At 35.1% G+C, this 19286-nt stretch overlaps 1 pseudogene across 1 annotated transcript; it reads left to right on the forward strand.

Annotated features, from left to right (window-relative positions):
• The first annotated feature begins 408 nt into the window (after positions 1-408).
• On the forward strand, positions 409-1506 carry LOC306671006 (STE20-related kinase adapter protein alpha-like; annotated as a pseudogene). The gene has a single exon. The product of its transcript is annotated as an STE20-related kinase adapter protein alpha-like (transcript).
• Positions 1507-19286: the final 17780 nt, after the last annotated feature.

The following is a 19286-nucleotide window of genomic DNA, read 5'->3' on the forward strand; positions in this document are numbered from 1 at the left end:
TAAAAGTATAGCATCTACAATTACATACAGTATGTAATACCTGATAATGATGATAAATAACTGTTACAGGTTAGGTATTTACTATATTCTACTCTATTGTTATTTTAGCCTGTACTCCTCCTTATAAGAATAAAGCAGCTCATAACATCCTCCCTCTGGCAGGAAGCTACCATGATCTCTTGTTTAGAGAAGGATGCTATTGACTCTGAGTTTGCTTCTTTGGGCTCCAAATAGTAAATCTCTTAAGCCCTTGACAATGAACGTTTCCAAGACCCACCACCTAATTCTCTCTGGTATACTTACAAGAAAAGACATGAGTTCTTAATATGGAGACCTACTTCAATTTCAAAAACTTAAGCCTAGTTCTGGAGTTAGAGCACAGTCCCGACTTGGTCTCGGCTCCACCTCATGAGTAGCTTCCTGCCAGAGGAGGATGTTATGAGCTGCTTACCATTATAGGTGAAAGATCTGAAGACCTGATGACAGTGAATCTAGCAAAATACAAACCAACAGAATATGTGACCATACAAAGGATTAACCTAGACCCTTGTTCCAATGAGATGGTGACATTTTTCCAGGAGAAACTTCATGTCCCTAAACTTCAACCATCCCAATATCATGCCATATCAAGTAAACTTTATTGCAGAAAATGAGCTGTGGGTTGTCACATCATTCATGGTGTATGATTCTGCAAAGGATCTCATTGGCACACACTTCATGGATGGCATGAATGAACTGGCGATCGCTCATATCCTGCAGGGGGTGCTAAAGGCCCTGGACTGCGTCCACCATATGGACTACGTGCACAGGAGTGTTAAGGCCAGCCATATTCTGATCTCTGTGGATGGGAAGGTCTACTTGACTGGTTTACGCAGCAACCTCAGCATGATCAGCCGTGGGCAGCGGCAGCATGTGGACCATGATTTTCCCAAATACAGTATCAAGGTCCTCGTGGCTCAGCCCGGAAGTCCTTCAGCAGAATCTTCAGGGTTATGATGACAAGTCTGACTTATATGGTGTGGGAATCACTGCCTCTGAACTAGCCAATGGCCATGTCCCCTTTAAGGATATGCCTGCCTCTCAGATGCTGCTGGAGAAGTTGAATGGCACAGTACCCTGTCTGTTGGATACCAGCACCATCCCTGCTGAGGGACCATGAGCCCTTCATGCTCTTTGGCCACCCCTGGCCTGAGTGAGAGCCTGACCACCAGCACCCTGCCCCTCCAGCGGTGCTCACCTTCCCATCCCTATCGTCGAAGCTTCTTCCTCCACTTTCATCATTTCAAGGAGCAGGGCTTTCAGCACAACCCAGATGAAATGCCAAGTGCCAAGAGCCACTCCTTCTTCAAGCAAAACAAGTGACATGCCTCAGAGGTTTTGCCTGAATTACTTTGTCCTATCACCCCCATCACCAATTTTGAGGACAGTCAGTCTCAAGATCACAGTGGAATCTTTGGCCTGGTGACAAACCTGGAAGAGCTGGAGGTGGATGACTGGGAATTCTGAACCTCTGCAGACTATGCGTGTTATCCAGCCTAGGGCATGCAAGACCCAGGGGCCCTTCTTGAGGACTGGTACATTCCCACTCTCCTGAGTGCGGACTGGGTAGAAAAGACCTTCTGCCAGCAGAGCAGGCTGGGGACTGACTGGAAGGGCATCCAGGAGAGATTTCTGAACTGCTTTGGAAACAAGGGAATCCCAGGTACCAGGGTTTGGGAAAGGTCAGAAAGCTGACATATCCTGTCCTGCCAAACTCAGGCAACCTTCTCAAAAGGAAGAGATGCTTTATCCTTGAGGCTGAAGTCTAAGTCCAGGGTTTGACTCCTCTACCCAGGGAACTGTCACCTCCTCTTCTCATCACTTGCTCTTTTGCCAGTTGGATTGTATTCTTTTCCTCTGCTCCCAGATCCTATTGGTCTATGAAAGGGCAAGTCATTAGCAGTTTGCTTCCCTTGCTCGGAAGCCTCTCCCTAATAACTGAAGGGAAGGGTCTGTCTTTTTAAGCACCAAGTAAATAAAGCTGGGGCAGTCCATCCTTATCCTACTTATCTCTTGGACCTTGACACCTAAACCTTCCTATAATTCATCTGTGCAGCTCTTTCCTTTCCTAAGGAAATATCCATCTTAACACCTGCCAGCTGTCTTGGTGCTTCTTCCAAGGGCCATAATGTCCTGCCTTGCCTGAAGGCTTAAATCCTTATGCTGTGTTAGCTTCATTGTCAGAACAAATTAAAATTTTCAGAGAAAGAAAAAAAAAAAAAAAAGAATAAAGCCTTGGTGTATTCCTTATACTGATTTTTTAAAAAGCAAGCTTTGCAGCAGGTTGTGCTATGCAGCAGTGTCACAGAGCTTGTGTTTACTGTGTCCCTTGATTCCATTATAGCCATGTCTAGTGACTAACCTGTTCCAGCTAGGTTTCCATAAGTGCACTCTATCATGTTCACACAGTGACAAAATCACCTGGTAATGCATTTCTCAGGATGAATTCCTGCTGCCTGACACCATGTGTATGTGTGAGTGTGTTGTGAAGTATATTCTTTGAGTTCATTGGCTTTTTAAGTTATTTCTTTACTTAAAATTTTTAGTAGATTCTAGTTAGTGATACATGATAGTAGAATACATTTTGACTCATTATACATAAATGGAGTACAACTTCTCTATCTTCTGGTTGTACATGATGTAGAATCACACCAGTTGTGTAATCATATATGCACATAGGGTAATAATATTCAATTCATTCTACTATCATTCCTACTCCCAGGTCCCCTTCCTTCCCTTCACTCTCCTCTATCTAATCCAAAGTAAGTCTATTCTTCCCTAGTTCACACCCCCTCCCCCATTGTGGATTAGCATCCACATATCAGAGAAAAGATTCAGCCTTAGGTTCTTTGGGATTGGATTATTTCACTTAGCATGATATTCTCCAGCTCCATCCATTTACTGGCAAATGCCATAATTTCATTCTTTATGACTGTGTGTGTGTGTGTGTATATATATATATATATATATATATATATATATATATACATATATATACCAATTTTCTTTAGCCATTCATCTGTTGAAGGGCACACAGTTTGATTCTGAAGTTTAGTTATTGTAAATTGAGCAAGCATTGATATGGCCATGTCACTATAGTATGCTGATTTTAAGTCCTCTGGGTATAAATCAAGGAGTGGAATAACTGGGTCAAATGGTGGTTCCGTTCCAAGTTTTCTGAGGAATCTCCATATTGCTTTCCAGAGTGGTTACACCAATTGGCAATCCCACCAGTAATGTATGAGGTACCTTTCCCTCCACATTCTTGCTAACATTTATTGTTGTTTGTATTCTTGATAATTGCCATCTGACTGGAATGAGATGAAATCTTAGTGTAGTTTTAATTTGCACTTCTCTAATGGTAGAAAATGTAGGTTCAAATTTCCATCATGTCAGTTTAGGAACTGAGTTCCTTAACAAGACTTCTAAAGTGCAAGACGTAAAATCAAGAATCAATAAATGGGATGGAATCAAGCTAAAATGTTTCTTCACAGCAAAGGAAACGATCAAGAACATGAAGAGAGAGCCTACTGAATGGGAGAAAATTATACCACCTGCACCTCAGTTGAACTCTTATTTCCAGATATAAAGAACTCAAAAAACTTAACACCATTGAAGAAAAAAATCAATAATGTGAAGAGCAAGCCTACAGATAGGGAGAAAATCTTTACCACATTCACCTCAGATAAAGCATTAATCTCTAGGATATATAAAGACTCAAAAAACTTAACACAAAAAAAACAAATAACCTAATCAATAAATAGACTAAGGAACTGAATGCACACTTCACAGAAGAAGATATACAATTGATCAACAAATATATAAAAAAATTTTCAACATCTCTAACAATTAGAGAAATGCAAATCAAAACTAAGATTTCCTCTCACTCTGATCAGAATGGAAATTACCAAGAATACAAGCAACAATAAACATTGTTGAGGATGTGGGGGAAAAGGTACATTCATACATTGCTGAGAATGCAAAATGGTGCAATCATTATGGAAATGAGTATGGAAATTCCTCAGAAAACATGAAATGGAATCACCATTTGACCCAGTTATCCAATTCCTCAGTTTATACCCAAAGGACTTAAAATCAACATACTACAGTGATACAGCCACATCAATGTTTATAGCAGCTCAATTCACCATTGCTAAACTATGGAACCAGCCTAGATGCCATTCAACAGATGAATGGATAAAGAAAATGTGGTGTGTATATATACATATATACAGATATATATGTATATACACACACACATATATATATGATGGAATATTACTCAGCTTTAAAGAAGAATGAAATTCTGGAAATTCTGGCACTTGCAGGTAAATGGATGGAACTAGAAAATATCATGCTAAGTGAAATAAGCAAAAACGAAAAAATCAAAAGCTGAATATTTTCTCTGATATGTGGATGCTAATTCACAATAAGGGGTGGGGTAGGGAAGAATAGAGTTACGTTAGATTAGGTAGAGGGTAGTGAAGTAGGGGAAGGGGTATGGGGGTAGGAATGATAGTAGAGTGAAATAGACATTATTACCTCATGTACATATATGACTGCATGACTGATGTGATCTTATAATATGTATAATCAGAAAATTGAGAGATTACACTCCATTTATGTATGATCGATCAAAATGTATAAGTACATTCTACTGTAGTATAAAAACAAATTCAAACAAATAAAAAAATTAAATTAAAAAACTTAACACCAAAAAAATGACCTAATCAATAAATGGACTAAGAAACTGAGCACACTTCACAAAAGAAGAAATACAATCAATCAACAAATATATGAAAAAAAATTCATTGACTTCATTTCATTCAAAAAATCTTGTAAGATATAGTCAAAACTGTTAGACATTTCCAAACTGGGTAATTGTTTTATCTTAGAATTCCTACTCCTAAGTTACTATTTTTAATCTTCTTATATTTTATATTTACTCATTATTTTATCTGGGTTTTACTAATTTTTAATTTTTTTTATTTTTACACACTGCATTTTGATTCATTGTATACAAATGGGGTACATCTTTTCATTTCTCTGGTTTTGTATACAGTCTGAAAAAGCTATCTAAGTTTTTTTCCCTCAAAGCATACATGTTTGTTAGACAGTTTTTTAAATAATCAATCTTTTATTCACTGATTTAAAATGGCAAGATTATCAAATATGTGAATCTCTACTACACAGTTATATCATTCTTCATCATTCTTCATTTTCCATTGTTTTCCACTGAAATTTGATCTATTTAAATAATGTATACACTTACTGCACTTTTAAATATATTTGCATTCTTTTAAAAATATCCATTGTAATATTCATAGATTTTTCTCTTCAGAAAACCTTAAATAAAACACATCAAATTACATTAAGAAAATCCTTTGGGAGTTTATAACTATAATTAAATAAATAAGACCAACCTGAAACATTTTGATGTCTTTAAAAATTGAATCAGCAGTATATATTTTTGATTACATATTAAGTTTTTAAAATTTATTTTTATTGTAAACAAATGGGATACATGTTGTTTCTGTTTGTACATGGAGTAAAGGCATACCATTTGTGTAATCATACATTTACATAGGGTAATGATGTTTGATTCATTCTGTTATTTTTTCCTCCCCCCCACCCCTCCCACCCTTCTTTTCCCTCTATACAGTCCCCCCTTCCTCCATTCTTGCACCCCTCCCACCTCCCATTATGTGTCATCATCTGCTTATTAGTGAGATCATTCATCCTTTGGTTTTTTGAGATTGGCTTATCTCATGTAGCATGATATTCTCCAATTTCATCAATTTGCCTGCAAATGCCATAACTTTATTATTCTTTATAGCTTACTAATATTCCATTGTATATATATACCACAGTTTCTTTATCTATTCATCGATTGAAGGACATCTAGGTTGGTTCCACAATCTGGCTTTTGTGAATTGAGCAGCTATGAACATTGATGTGGCTGTATCTCTGTAGTATGCTGATTTTAAGTCCTTTGGGTATAGGCCAAGGAGTGGGATAGCTGGGTTCATTCCAAGTTTTCTAAGGAATCTCCACACTGCTTTCCAGAGTGGCTGCTCTAAATTGCAGCCCCACCAGCAATGCACGAGTGTACCATTTTCCCCACATCCTTGCCAACACCTATTGTTGCTCATATTCTTGATAATCGCCTTTCTAATTGGGGTGAGATGGAATCTTAGAGTAGTTTTGATTTGCATTTCTCTTATTACAAGAGAGGTTGAACATTTTTTCATATGTTGGTTGATTGCTTGTAGTTCTTCTTCTGTGAAGTGTCTGTTCATTTCCTTAGCCCATTTGTTGATTGGATTATTTGTATTCTTGGTGTAGAGTTTTTTGAGTTCTTTATAGATTCTGGAAATTAGTGCTCTATCTGAATTATGAGCAGCAACAATTTTCTCCCACTCTGTAGGCTCTCTTTTCACATTGTTGATAGTTTCCTTTGCTGAGAGAAAGCTTTTTAGTTTCAATCTATCCCAGTTATTGATTCTTGCTTTTATTTCTTGTGCCACGGGAGTCCTGTTAAGGAAGTCTGATCCTAAGCTGACATATTGAAGATTTGGACCTACTTTTTCTTCTATAAGATGCAGGGTCTCTGGTCTGATTCTGAGGTTCATGATCCATTTTGAGTTGAGTTTTGTGCAGGGTGAGAGATTTGGGTTTAGTTTCATTCTGTTGCATATGGATTTCTAGTTTTCCCAGCACCATTTGTTGAAGAGGCTATCTTTTTTCCATTGCATATTTTTGGCACCTTTGTCTAGTATGAGAAAATTGTATTTATTTGGGTTAGTGTCTATGTCCTCTATTCTGTACCATTGATCTACCTGTCTATTTTGGTGCCAATACCATGCTGTTTTTGTTACTATTGCTTTGTAGTATAGTTGAAGTTCTGGTATTGCGATACCCCCTGCTTCACTCTTCCTGCTAAGGATTGCTTTAGCTATTCTGGGTTTCTTATTCTTCCAGATGAATTTCATGGTTGCTTGCTCTATTTCTGTAAGGTATGTCATTGGGATTTTAATTGGAATTGCCGTGAATCTGTATAGCACTTTTGGTAGTACAGCCATTTTGACAATATTAATTCTGCCTATCCAAGAACATGGGAAGTCTTTCCATCTTGTAAGGTCTTCCTCAATTTCTTTCTTCAATGTTTTGTAGTTTTCATTGTAGAGATCGTTTACCTCTTTCATTAGATTGATTCCCAAGTATTTTATTTTATTTTTTTTTTGAGGCTATTGCAAATGGAGTTGCTTTCCTCATTTCCCTTTCAGATGTTTCATCCCTTGTGTATAAAAATGCTTTAGATTTATGTGTGTTGATTTTATAGCCTGCTATTTTGCTGAATTCAAAACTTTACATTGTTCTTTAAAAAGCTCTTGCCTATGTCTTAAATTTTTACCAAGGCAATTTTTGGTTTTATTTTTCTCTTACAATTAGAAATTTGACTTTTATTACATTTTAATATTGTTTTATTGATATATGGAAAATTAATAATCTTGTTAACAATCAATATAACCTTAAAATATACTAATTTAATAAGTTTTTTGATTATTCTATATAATAATGAGAATTTGTTGACTTTTTCCCCCATTTTTTTTTCTTAAGATTTGATGTGTTCTCTAACACCTATGAACCAGGTTAAGAACTAGGAATGTAATGGATAAAGAAACTGTGGTATATATATGTACAATGGAATATTACTCAGCCATAAAGAATGATAAAATTATGGCATTTGCAGGCAAATGGATGAAATTGGAGAATATCATGCTAAGTGAGATAAGCCAATCTCAAAAAACTAAAGGACGAATGATATTGCTAATAAGTGGATGATGACACATAATGGGGGGTGGGAGGGGTTAGTGTTAGGGTTAGAGTTAGGGTTAGGGAGGGAGGCAAGAATGGAGGAAGGAAGGAATGTATAGAGGGAAAAGAGGGGTGGGAGGGGTGGGGGGAAGGGAAAAAATAACAGAATGAATCAAACAACATTATCCTATGTAAATTTATGATTACACAAATGGTATGCCTTTATGCCATGTACAAACAGAGAAGCAACATGTATCCCATTTGTTTACAATAAAAAAAAAAGAACTAGGAATGCAATAGATTTCTTTTTTTTTTATAATATATTTTTTTTTATTGTAAACAAATGGGATACATGTTGTTTCTCTGTACATGGCGTAAAGGCATACCATTTGTGTAATAATAAATTTACATAAAATAATGTTGTTTGATTCATTCTGTTATTTTTTCCCTTCCCCCCACCCCTCCCACCCCTCTTTTCCCTCTATACAGTCCTTCCTTCCTCCCTACTTGCCCCCCTCCCTAACCCTAACTCTAACCCTAACACTAACCCTTCCCTCCCCCCTGTAATAGGTTTCTTGTTCTGTCCTTAAACATAATGATAACTTTTAAAATATTTGTTCATTGCTTAATATCTTTTATATGGTTTACATAAACACATCTTATTCATTTATAAAAAGTTTCTAACTTTAGTGAGGATTTGTGGTTTTTCCTTTAGAAAATGATGATGAACTTAACCAAATGATTTTTGACATTTACCAAATAATCACATTTTTTCGTATTTTTCATAATATAATAGTTAATATTAATAGATTCCACTTAGTTGAGCCATCCCTGCATTCTTCTGTAAACTCTTATTTGCCAAAATACATAATTTCATTAAAATAAAGCAATACTTAGTGGTCGAATATTTTATTTGAAATTTTACAGATATGTTTCATTTTTATGCTATTTTTGCTTTGGTGTTAGCATCAGAATTATCCTGGCCCCATGAAAATAGTTTTTAATAATTTTCTATTCTTTTCTGCCTCTGGGATAACCTTATATTACCAGAAATGATCTCTTTCTATCTAAACTAGATAGAGTATTTGAGAAGTAGATTTTTTTTTACTTCCTTTCAATTCTTTTGTCATTTTTATTCTATTTCTACTTTCTATCATTTGTGTAGTAAATTTGGATTTATACTACTGTAATAAATATGTTCCTAGGGAACAATTCTTTTGTTTGAAAGCAAAAACCAAATTTTGTGTCATAATGAGGACAGAAAAGTAAATATTTAACATTCCTTTAAAATCTGTTAGTCTATGATTTTAGGATATTGATAACATTGCAAAAATAGTCGTAATGATTCAGGATATACTTATTTTCATAGAGTAAGTTAAAAGTCATCTTACCTTTGACTTCTTAACAATAAAAACTAATTTCCTTTTATATAAATTAAATAGCATCTTGTTCCTAAACACTATTTAAGGGAAAAAAAACCCTTTAAGAAAACATTAGAGTTCTTCAAATACAGCAAGACAAAAAAAAAATTTGAAGTTTGGATAGGATGGAGTTAGAAAACATGGACAAATTTTGGAAATTACTGATAATCTACATTTAGGATAATTAAAAACAAACTATAATACTCAAAGAAGAAACTCACTACAATAATATTTGAGCAGAAAGTGATTAAAACTGAATCTCAATGAAGGGGCATTATGTTTTCTAGAGTGGGAAACATTTTCTCAACCTGTTACTATAACAGCCTGTATCATACTATTTATCAAGCTTAGTTTCCAAGCCACATACACACACACACACACACACACACACACACGTGTATGTACATATGTGTGTATGTGTGTGCATATATATGTGTGTGTGTATATATATATACACACACACAAATATATAGTGGAAAACTACTACAGAGATAAAGTTCTCAAAAGATACCCATCTCTTCCAGGATTCAGTCATCCTAGCTTTGTGTAAGTCAGGAAAATTCATTAATTATTTAAAATCCTGGACCAAAGCATCAACTGATTTATAGGAACTGTTTATTCTAGATATTTTCTCAAAAAAAGACCGTTTCATATCCAGGGTATGACTAATTTGTAAAGCTAACAGGGAGAGGACAATCAATCCAGTAGCAACTGTAGGTTGGAAAAATATATGGTCTGAAAGAGGCAGGAGAAAGAAAGGCTAAGATTCAATTAAATGGGAATGAATAATTTGCTATGAAAAACTTAATAGCTTTTCCGAGTTTATTCTGTTCAATTACTTCCTTCCTGGTATGACTACTCTGTGTGATAATAGGGTTCTAACTGGGTGCAGATGGCTCACCACAGTCAGGCAGAAGGGATAGGACAGTGGGCGGCAGGAATCCCCATTTAGGGAATAGGTTCCTGACATCCTATTTAAATTAGAAATCTTCACACTAACAATCTCTTTGAGTTAAGGCATTATGTTTTCCTCTAAAGTAAATAAATATTACAGGGAAATACTATCTACAAAGTAATTTAATTATTAGTTCATGGACACCAACATACCATTATAAACATTAACTGAGAACTGGACACTGAGAATGGGCATAGGATGGACAAGTTGTCTTGCAATTTTTGGATTGGAGTGAAATGACAAAAATCATGGAGGAAGTATTTAAGAAGGTGAAGATGTTCTAAGAAAACTTTTTTCTATTTTCCTTTTTTAGTCTTTCTTTGCTTTTCATTTTTCATTCAGTAAACATGTATTTAACAGGCAAACCTGCTAAATAATGGAGATAAAAATATAAAACACTATGGGCTGTACCTAAAGAAGTTCATAATCTGGAGAAATAAGGACACAATTACCCATTTTTGGCACTTAATAAAGTCAATGTGCTTTTTTTGTTTTCTAGGGAGAGGGGAAGTTCTGATCATGTTCCCATAAATAAAGCTGGACTGGTTTATTGTCATAGTATAATTTCCACATGCACTTGATACAAGACTTAGTAATCATCACATAATTCCTCCCAGAGCTAGAATATGCAAATGCATATTTGGAAATAAAGCTGGGATACTAGAACATATTGTGTTAATCATTATTTCAAATGCATAATTTATGTCCCACAAAAGAAATAAAAGTTCCCTTATACTGGGAGTTTACCACCACTTTAACACAGCTCAAGCTTGAGTTATTGCTGTTTCAGTTCATAGTTATAAATTCATTTGTCACTAGAAGCCAAATATATTAATTATTTTCAAAACTAGAGTTTTATATATAGGCAAGTCTCTTGCTGTGGCTTCTTTGACAAGACCTCACTCAATCCTTGCAATCATCCTTTGAAACAGGTATTCTTATTTTCAGTTAAGGAGGCCAGAGTTTAATGAGGCTAGATGTCTTTCCCAAGACCTCATAGTTAGTAGGTGGTGGGAATGGGATTTAGCTCAAATCTGACAACTAAGCCTTTTCATTTAGCCTTTACCTCCCACTAGAAGCTGCTAAAGGTAATCAGAACTGAGGACAACATGAGGTGACTAGGGGGATAAGCAGAAAGGGAAGCAAAAGCAAATACAGATGAGGGCAATCCATGTGGCAGCCCCTCATATGATCTGCTCCCTGACTCTCAGTGCATAATCTGATGGGAACCATTGCTACTGAGATTTTATAATTCTGCACCTACTAGATGCCGGACAACTGCTACGTCATCTGACAGCCCATCTCCCTTGGTTTGCTATGTTTGTCAACGTTTGGAGTCCTTGCGACGGGAGGACTCTGCAGACAGATCTCAAAGAACATTTTTGTTGCTTCAAATATTTTCTAAGACACATACTCCCTGTGGCTGTGTTTTCGTGGTTGAATACAGCCAGTTTCAGCCATAGGAGGCCACTAGTGAGCACAGAGCAGAAGCAGAAAGATAATAGGAAAAGATGCTGGCAAACATAGTGACTACAGTTAACATGGTGACACTGGGCTATTCAGAAATTTGTTAAGAGGGTAGATCTCAGGTGAAATGTTCTTTCCACAAAAACCAACCAACCAACCAATCAACCAACCACAACAAACCAACTGAAAACAAAAGAACACCAAGTCAATGTCTACTTCCTTGATTGTAGTCAAAGTATCACCAGTGTTTGCATAGGTTCAAACTCTTCAAATTGTAAATATCAAATATGTGCTGTTCTTTGTATATCAATTACACCTAAATAAATCTGTTTTGACAGATGCTAGTGAGTGAATGTGACTGGCTGCATAAAGCCACACAGGTGATTTACTGGGAGAATAACGTATCTCAGTAGGGAACTTGGGGCAAGGTTGTAGAGTTTCTCTGGAGAGCACTACACTGATAGGACCCTGTGGAAATACCTCTCAGACTTTGTATTCTCAGTTTTAATTTCTGCAAGAGAGAATTTGGCCGCCCCAGCTATAAGGTTGTGGCCAGGAGGGTGTAAAGATCAGGGGTACACTCCAGTGTATCGGGAGCATTCCCCAAAAGGAGAGATATGTTTTCAGTTGGACAACTGCCCTTAAAGTAATGTCTACAATATGCAAACATCATCATTTTTCTCTATCTTTTTGGTAGAATTTGTTCCTAATTGTGCAATTATTAAAGATGGAAAGCCTGTTTCTTATTACATTTCTAGTTTATTCTAGAACTCGGGCATCTTTGGAGGATAAAAACATGGTTGAAACTGTGTACCAGGGCATCTAGTTGATTTAAGGTATGCTTCCCTTTCTTGTGTTTGTGCATGTTTTTCCTGCCTCTCTTAAGTTTTCAGAATTGACAGGAGGCACTCTTACAATTGTTCAGACAGTTCAATTAATTTGAGGGCTTTGATATCTGAACAACAGAGTCCATAAAATAAGCTCAATAGGATTTTCAGACTGAATAAATATTCACCATTAGATTGGCAATTTTTCCTTCTCTCATTCAAGGGAAGACCTTCCCCCAATACTGCCATACCTCTGAGATACTCTAAAAGTGTTCATACTTGAATTCCTTCAGCATACATTTATTCAGCATCTATACCATACCCGGCATTGCATTGGATATAGGCAATACAACAAAGAATAATATAGAGTCCTGGACACAGAGACCTCATAGTCTAACAGAAAAGACCAACATATAGGCAGACATCACAACACACAGGCAAATGCATTCTAAAGGGAGCCCAGTGTGGCTTTCAGAATGGTGAGAGGAGATGCTCCATAGACAGACTCCCCAGCAAAACAGCAATAACTGGAAAAATTGTAAAATTATATTTAAATTATCTAGAAATGACCCTAAGGACATCCAATCAATAGGGAAACATTTATTCAAGAAAAAAACTACTATACTGAAGTCAGAACAACAAGAATCTGTAGCATTTGAGTCACGACATTTCCCTTCATGTCCTCTCAACTTGGTGTGACACAGCTCCCTCCCCACTCTTTGCACTCCAGGGCTACAATTTCTCCTTGAGATGAGAAGTCCATCAGTGTTTCTGATTATTACCCCCAGCTACATGACATGGAAACTTTTTTTAGATAATCACATCCTAGAGGTCTGAGTTACCACCTTCCATCCCACCCCAGCTCATAGGACAGAAACTTTACCCTAAATGCAAAAAGCTAAGATCACTGGGTCCTGATCACTTTACCCTCAACTTACTTATGGGTCAGACTTCAGGCTGGGAAAAGTAAGTCAATAAGATCAAGGGTTAAGAGTCCCACCTAGCACACTACTCTTACAAGGGAGTTACTCTGGGACGAGTAGACCTCTGTTTCCACCTTTAGTCTCAAAACAGAGAAACAGAGATTAAAATTGGACTGAAATAAATAGCAAGAGGAGTTTTTGCAAATTTACAAGTATATGGAAAATTACATATTCCTAAATAAACAATGAATCACATAAGGGAAATTAGAAAATATTTAGAGGTGATTGAAAAATGTAAGTACAACATATAAAAACTAAGGACATGTAAGCTAAGCTAAGGTATTTATTTTTTATTTATTTATTTATTTTTAATTTATTTTTATTGTAAACAAATGGGATACATGTTGTTTCAGTTTGTTCATGGAGTAACAGCATACCATTTGCATATTCATACATTTACAAAGAGTAATGATGTTTGATTCATTCCGTTATTTTTTCCCTTCCCCCCCACCCCTCCCACCTCTCTTTTCCCTCTATACAGTCCCTCCTTCCTCCATTCTTGCCCTCCTCTCACCCCCCATTACATGTCATTATCCGCTTATCAGTGAGATCATTTGTCTTTTGGATTTTTGAGATTGGCTTATTTCACTTAACATGATATTCTCCAATTTCATCCATTGGCCTGAAAATGCCATAATTTTATTATTCTTTATAAGCTAAGGTATTTCTAAGAGGAAAATTTATAGCTCTAAGTGCCTATATTTATAAATGAAAAAGATCTAAGTCAATAACCTATTCTACCTTAATAACAGGAAAAAATAAAGTAAATTCAAGACAAACAACAGGAAAGAAATAAAGATTAAAGTGGAAGTAAATAAAATAAAAAATAGAAAAGTAATAAATAGGATCAATAAATAAATAATAAAAATTTGTTCTTTGAAAAAAATCAACTAAATTGAGAAACCATTAACTAAAGTGATACTCTTCATCTACTCCCACCAAAAAATGTATAGAACCAAATTACTAAACACAGAAATGCAACAGAAAACATCACAACAGAACTTACATGAGTAAAAAAAAAACTATAAATTTATACTATGAATGACCAAGCCAAAAATTTGATTACATAAATGAAATAAGCCAAATATTGGATAAAGACAATAAGATATGATTCAGTAAAAATTAAAAAATCCAAATAGACCTATAACAAATAAATGCATTCAATTAGTAATTAAAAATGCCTCACAGGTGGTAAATATTGTTGAGTGGTAGTGCACTTATCTAGCATATAAAAGGTCCTGACTTCAATCCTCAGAACAGTAAAAAATAAATAATTGGATTGAATTAAAGCACAACTGGGAAAAACCCGATTCCAGGTTGCCATACTAGTGAATTGTATCAAATATTTAGGAAAAGAAAAAAAGGAAAAAATGAATTCTTCAAAAAACTCACCCAACAAGGCCAGTATTACTTTGACAACCAAACTTGAAGTATCAAAAGCAAACAATAGACCAACACTTCTTATGTTTACAGATGCAAAAATCTTTACAAAATGACAAACTAAATCCATTCTTGTATTAAAAATTATTATGCACCTAAGCAATTGATATTTAGCCCAGGTTTTCGAGGTTAGTTTAGTATATGAAAATAATACAACAGGAATAGTAACAGAATAAAGAACAAAAAACACATGACCATATCAGTAGTTGAAGAAGGTAGTGGGCAAAATCAAACATGTGTCATGATAAAAATATCCAACAAAGTAAGTATAGAAGAAAACTTCTTTTACTTGAGAAAGCACAACTACAAAGAAACCCATAATTAGGATGATCCACACTGGTGAAAAACTAGAGGTTTACTCCCTCTATTCCATCAGTACCAAGGCAAATCTGATTTCAGTATAGTCCTGAATGTTCTGACAAGGACAGTTAATCAAGAAAAATAAATAAAACATGACAAGAATGGAAAAAAAAATAAAAACTATTACAGATGGTAGAGGATATAATCTTACATATGAACTATTCTAGGGAATTAACCAAAAAATATAAGATTATTATATATGATTATAAGTATGATACAATATAATAATATATAACATAATGAGTACATATGAATATAATGAATATAATACAATTCATGGAACTTTACATTAAAGTGAGTGAATGGTTTTGGTATGTGAATTTAAGTGGTGAATTGATTTGGTACATGAGTTTTTTAGAAATAATAAATTGTATACTCCTTTTGTTTTGGATGCTAAAACCTTCCTTCACAAATCTTAAGAATTCAAGATACGAGATTGATAAAGAAAAGTCAATTGTATTTAACAGTAAGAAAATCTGAAAATAAAACTATGATAATTCCATTTACAGTAACACCAAAAATAAGAAAATTGTTAGGAACAAATCTAACAAAAGTATAAAGCATGTGCTCTGAAAACTAGAAAACATTATTAAAAGAAATTAGATAAGAACCATATAATTAATAAGACATTCCATGTTCAGAGGTCAAAAGAGTGAGTTAATATTGATTGACAGGCTCAACATAATCCTTACCAAAAAAAAAAAAAAAAATCCTATCAGGTGTTATGGAAAGGCAAAGACTGAAGAAAAAGAAACAAAATTGAAGAAAAAGAACAAAATTGGAAGACTCACAATTCCTAAAATCAGAGCTTTCTGTAAACCTGCAGTAATTAATAGTGTAATACTGGTATATGTACAGACATGTAGATGAAGAGAACAGAAGTGAAAGTTTATATTGCCTTGCATTTGGAATCTGCTGAATTTTGATAATGATGCCAAGGTAATTCAATTGGGGAAACAAATAGTTTTTCAACAAATAATATTGAGAAAGCTGAATACCCATATGAAAAATGATCCCCTTTTTTTACCACACATAAATATTAGCTCAAAATGGACAAAGGAGATAAATATAACAGCTAAAACTATAAAACTCTTGATAAAAATTAGGAATAGATTTTTATGACTTTGGGTGCACATGTGTCTTCAAAATGGAATCAATAGTACAAGGAACTAAAGTAAATCTAGCTAAACTGAATTTCACTAAAATTAAAAACTTTTGTGCTATGAACAATACTATCAAGAAAATGAAAATACAACTCATACAATGAGAGGAAATATTTCAAATTATATACTGAAAGGCCAAAATCACTTATGACTCAATAAATAAAAGTCGAGTAATCTGTTTTAAAAAGTTGGCAAGGGATCTGATTAGACATTTTTCCAAAGAAGATATGCAAATGGCCAGTAATCACCCCAAAAGATGTTTGACATCATTAGTCATCCAGTAAATACATTAAAGATTTCACACCCATTTGAATGGTTATGAAAAAAATTGAGATGACAGCAACAAATAATAAGAATAACAATAGCCAAAAAATAACAGGTGTTGAGCATACAGAGAAATTGGAACCCTCCTTGTACATTACAGGTAGGAATAAGAAATTGTGCAGCCATTGTGGGACAAGGACTGACTGTTTTTCAAAATGCTAAATATAAATTTTCCATATGACTCAACAATTCTATTCATAGGTATATATTCAAAAGAAATGAAAACACAGGTCTCAAAGAAGTTGTACTGAATGCTGACAACATCATTATCCATAAGGGCTTGGAAGTAGAAACAACTCAAATTTATATCAACTGATGAATGAATAAACAAAATGTGGTATATCCATACAATGGAATATTACTGGTCCATAAAAATGAATTAAGTACTGATATATACTACAATATGCAGGAACCTTGAAAAAATATTGTTAAGTGAAGGAAACCAGTCACCAAAGACCATGCACTATATGATTTCCTTTATATGACATGTTAACAGGTAAAAGAACATAGGCAAATAGTACATTGGTGCCTAGATGTTAGAGAGATTGAGAGGATCAAATTCTAATGAGATTGTGGAACCAACCAAGATGCTCTTCAACAGATAAATGGATAAAGAAACTGTGAGATATATATACAATGGAATATTATTCAGTCATAAAGAAGAATATTATGGCATTTGCAGATAAATGGATGAAATTGGAGAATATCACGCTAAGTGAAATAAGCCAATCCCAAAAATCCAAAGACCAAATGTTTTCCCTGATAAGTGGATGATATGGGGTTTTTAAGGGCTTTGAAATTAGATGTTAATGATAGTTGACCAACTCTATAAATACAATTCATTGAACTTTACAGTTAAGTAGATGGATTGTATTGGTATGTGAATTATTTTAATCTTAAAAGTAAGAAAGTCAAAGTGTAAAACACATGATTAGGCACATAGGCAAGACTGGACAAAGGAATCAAAGCAAAAGAAATTACTAGGAGAAGATGGCAGAGCTGCACCCTGAGTGGGTAAAGTAGAGGAAGATAGGACTAAAGTAGTAGGCAGAGGGAATAGCAGGTGCACAGCAGAGATGAGAGAGCATGGCAAGTCTAAAAATTGGTGACTGTGAGTCTCATCTGTGCCATATGGAGACATGGTGGTTCACCTGGAAAGAAGTAAAACTGGAGGGATAAAATGAGACAAGATCATGAAGGGCAGATGCCATGCTAAAGTATTAGGACTTTGATCAGAAAGCATTGTTGGGCTGCTATATGATTTTAAACAAGGAAATAAGATGTCCAGGTTTTTGAGATTTAGAACAGTCACTTTTGTAGCAGGACTGAAGGCAGTCAAGCAGGAGGCAGAGAGACAGGGAAGCAGCCGGGAGGATGATCCAGGAGTGGCTTGAATAAGGGCAGGACTCAAAGGTCTTCAATGTACATGCTGCAACAGACCCTCAGGTCTCACCCAGCTCTGTGTTGAGACCAACTCCAGATACATAAGTTCAACCAAAGTTGGAATACTCAATTCTTATAATTAAATATGAGGAACATTGTCCTGGAGATTCCAGATCTAAAGATCCTGCTTCAGATCTAGAGCTCATTGTTTCTAAGTTAAGGATGTAGAGGTGGTTATCATCCACCATTCAGGACTCTCCATATAGACATATCATCTGAGGCAAACCTACTGCCACTGACATCGCATATACCTAAGACACAAATGAAAATTTATCAACAAGCTTTTCTGACTCCCATCTGTGTAATTGACTCTTTCAGGTTCTGAGTTTTGTGTTTATGAAGGATTTGCTTCTTAGATTCTGATTTTGAAAATATGAAGTATTGTTCTAAAAATGTTCTTTCTGAAGCTAGTCAGACACCAATTACAAACTGTATTGACTATGGCACAGAGCCTAACCAGCCTGTCCTCAAGGACACAGAAGGGATACATTTGGAGAAATGAATGACACACCACAGGGCCCCAAAAGCCAGATGGATGATTTGATTCCTATTAACTGACTATTTGTGGTGTTTCAGAAATAGCTGTTATACCCAGAGGGGGACAAAGTTCTATTTATGATTAACCTATGGTTATTTTAGCAAAATTACAACAGATGAAAAAAGAATTGTATGCTAATTGAATAAATGAATATCACCCCCTAATTTATACTTGATTCAATCACTAATTTATGTGAGTTAATAAATAATATGGTCCTACTTTTATAGGTCTAGTGATAATAAATTATGTAATTTGTAGAAAGTCAACATTTGGATAAAGACTAAGTCTTGGAGGATAATCATCTATTAGATTCCAGGCTTCCCTTAGGTGCCAGGAATCCCTAAGGATTGTCCAGTTGACCTCATTCCAGAATTTTCCACCTTTACCTATCTTGTCGTGAGAGTTATAGGGAGCCCTCGAAGAGTTCAAGCTATTTGAAAGAGTTTTAAAATTGAATCCCCAAATGCCTCTGATGTCATTCACCTTGTGACCACTTCTTCAAACTTGA

This window comes from Sciurus vulgaris (genome assembly GCF_902686455.1).
Source record: "Sciurus vulgaris genome assembly, chromosome: 1".
Classification (NCBI taxonomy): Eukaryota; Metazoa; Chordata; class Mammalia; order Rodentia; family Sciuridae; genus Sciurus; species Sciurus vulgaris.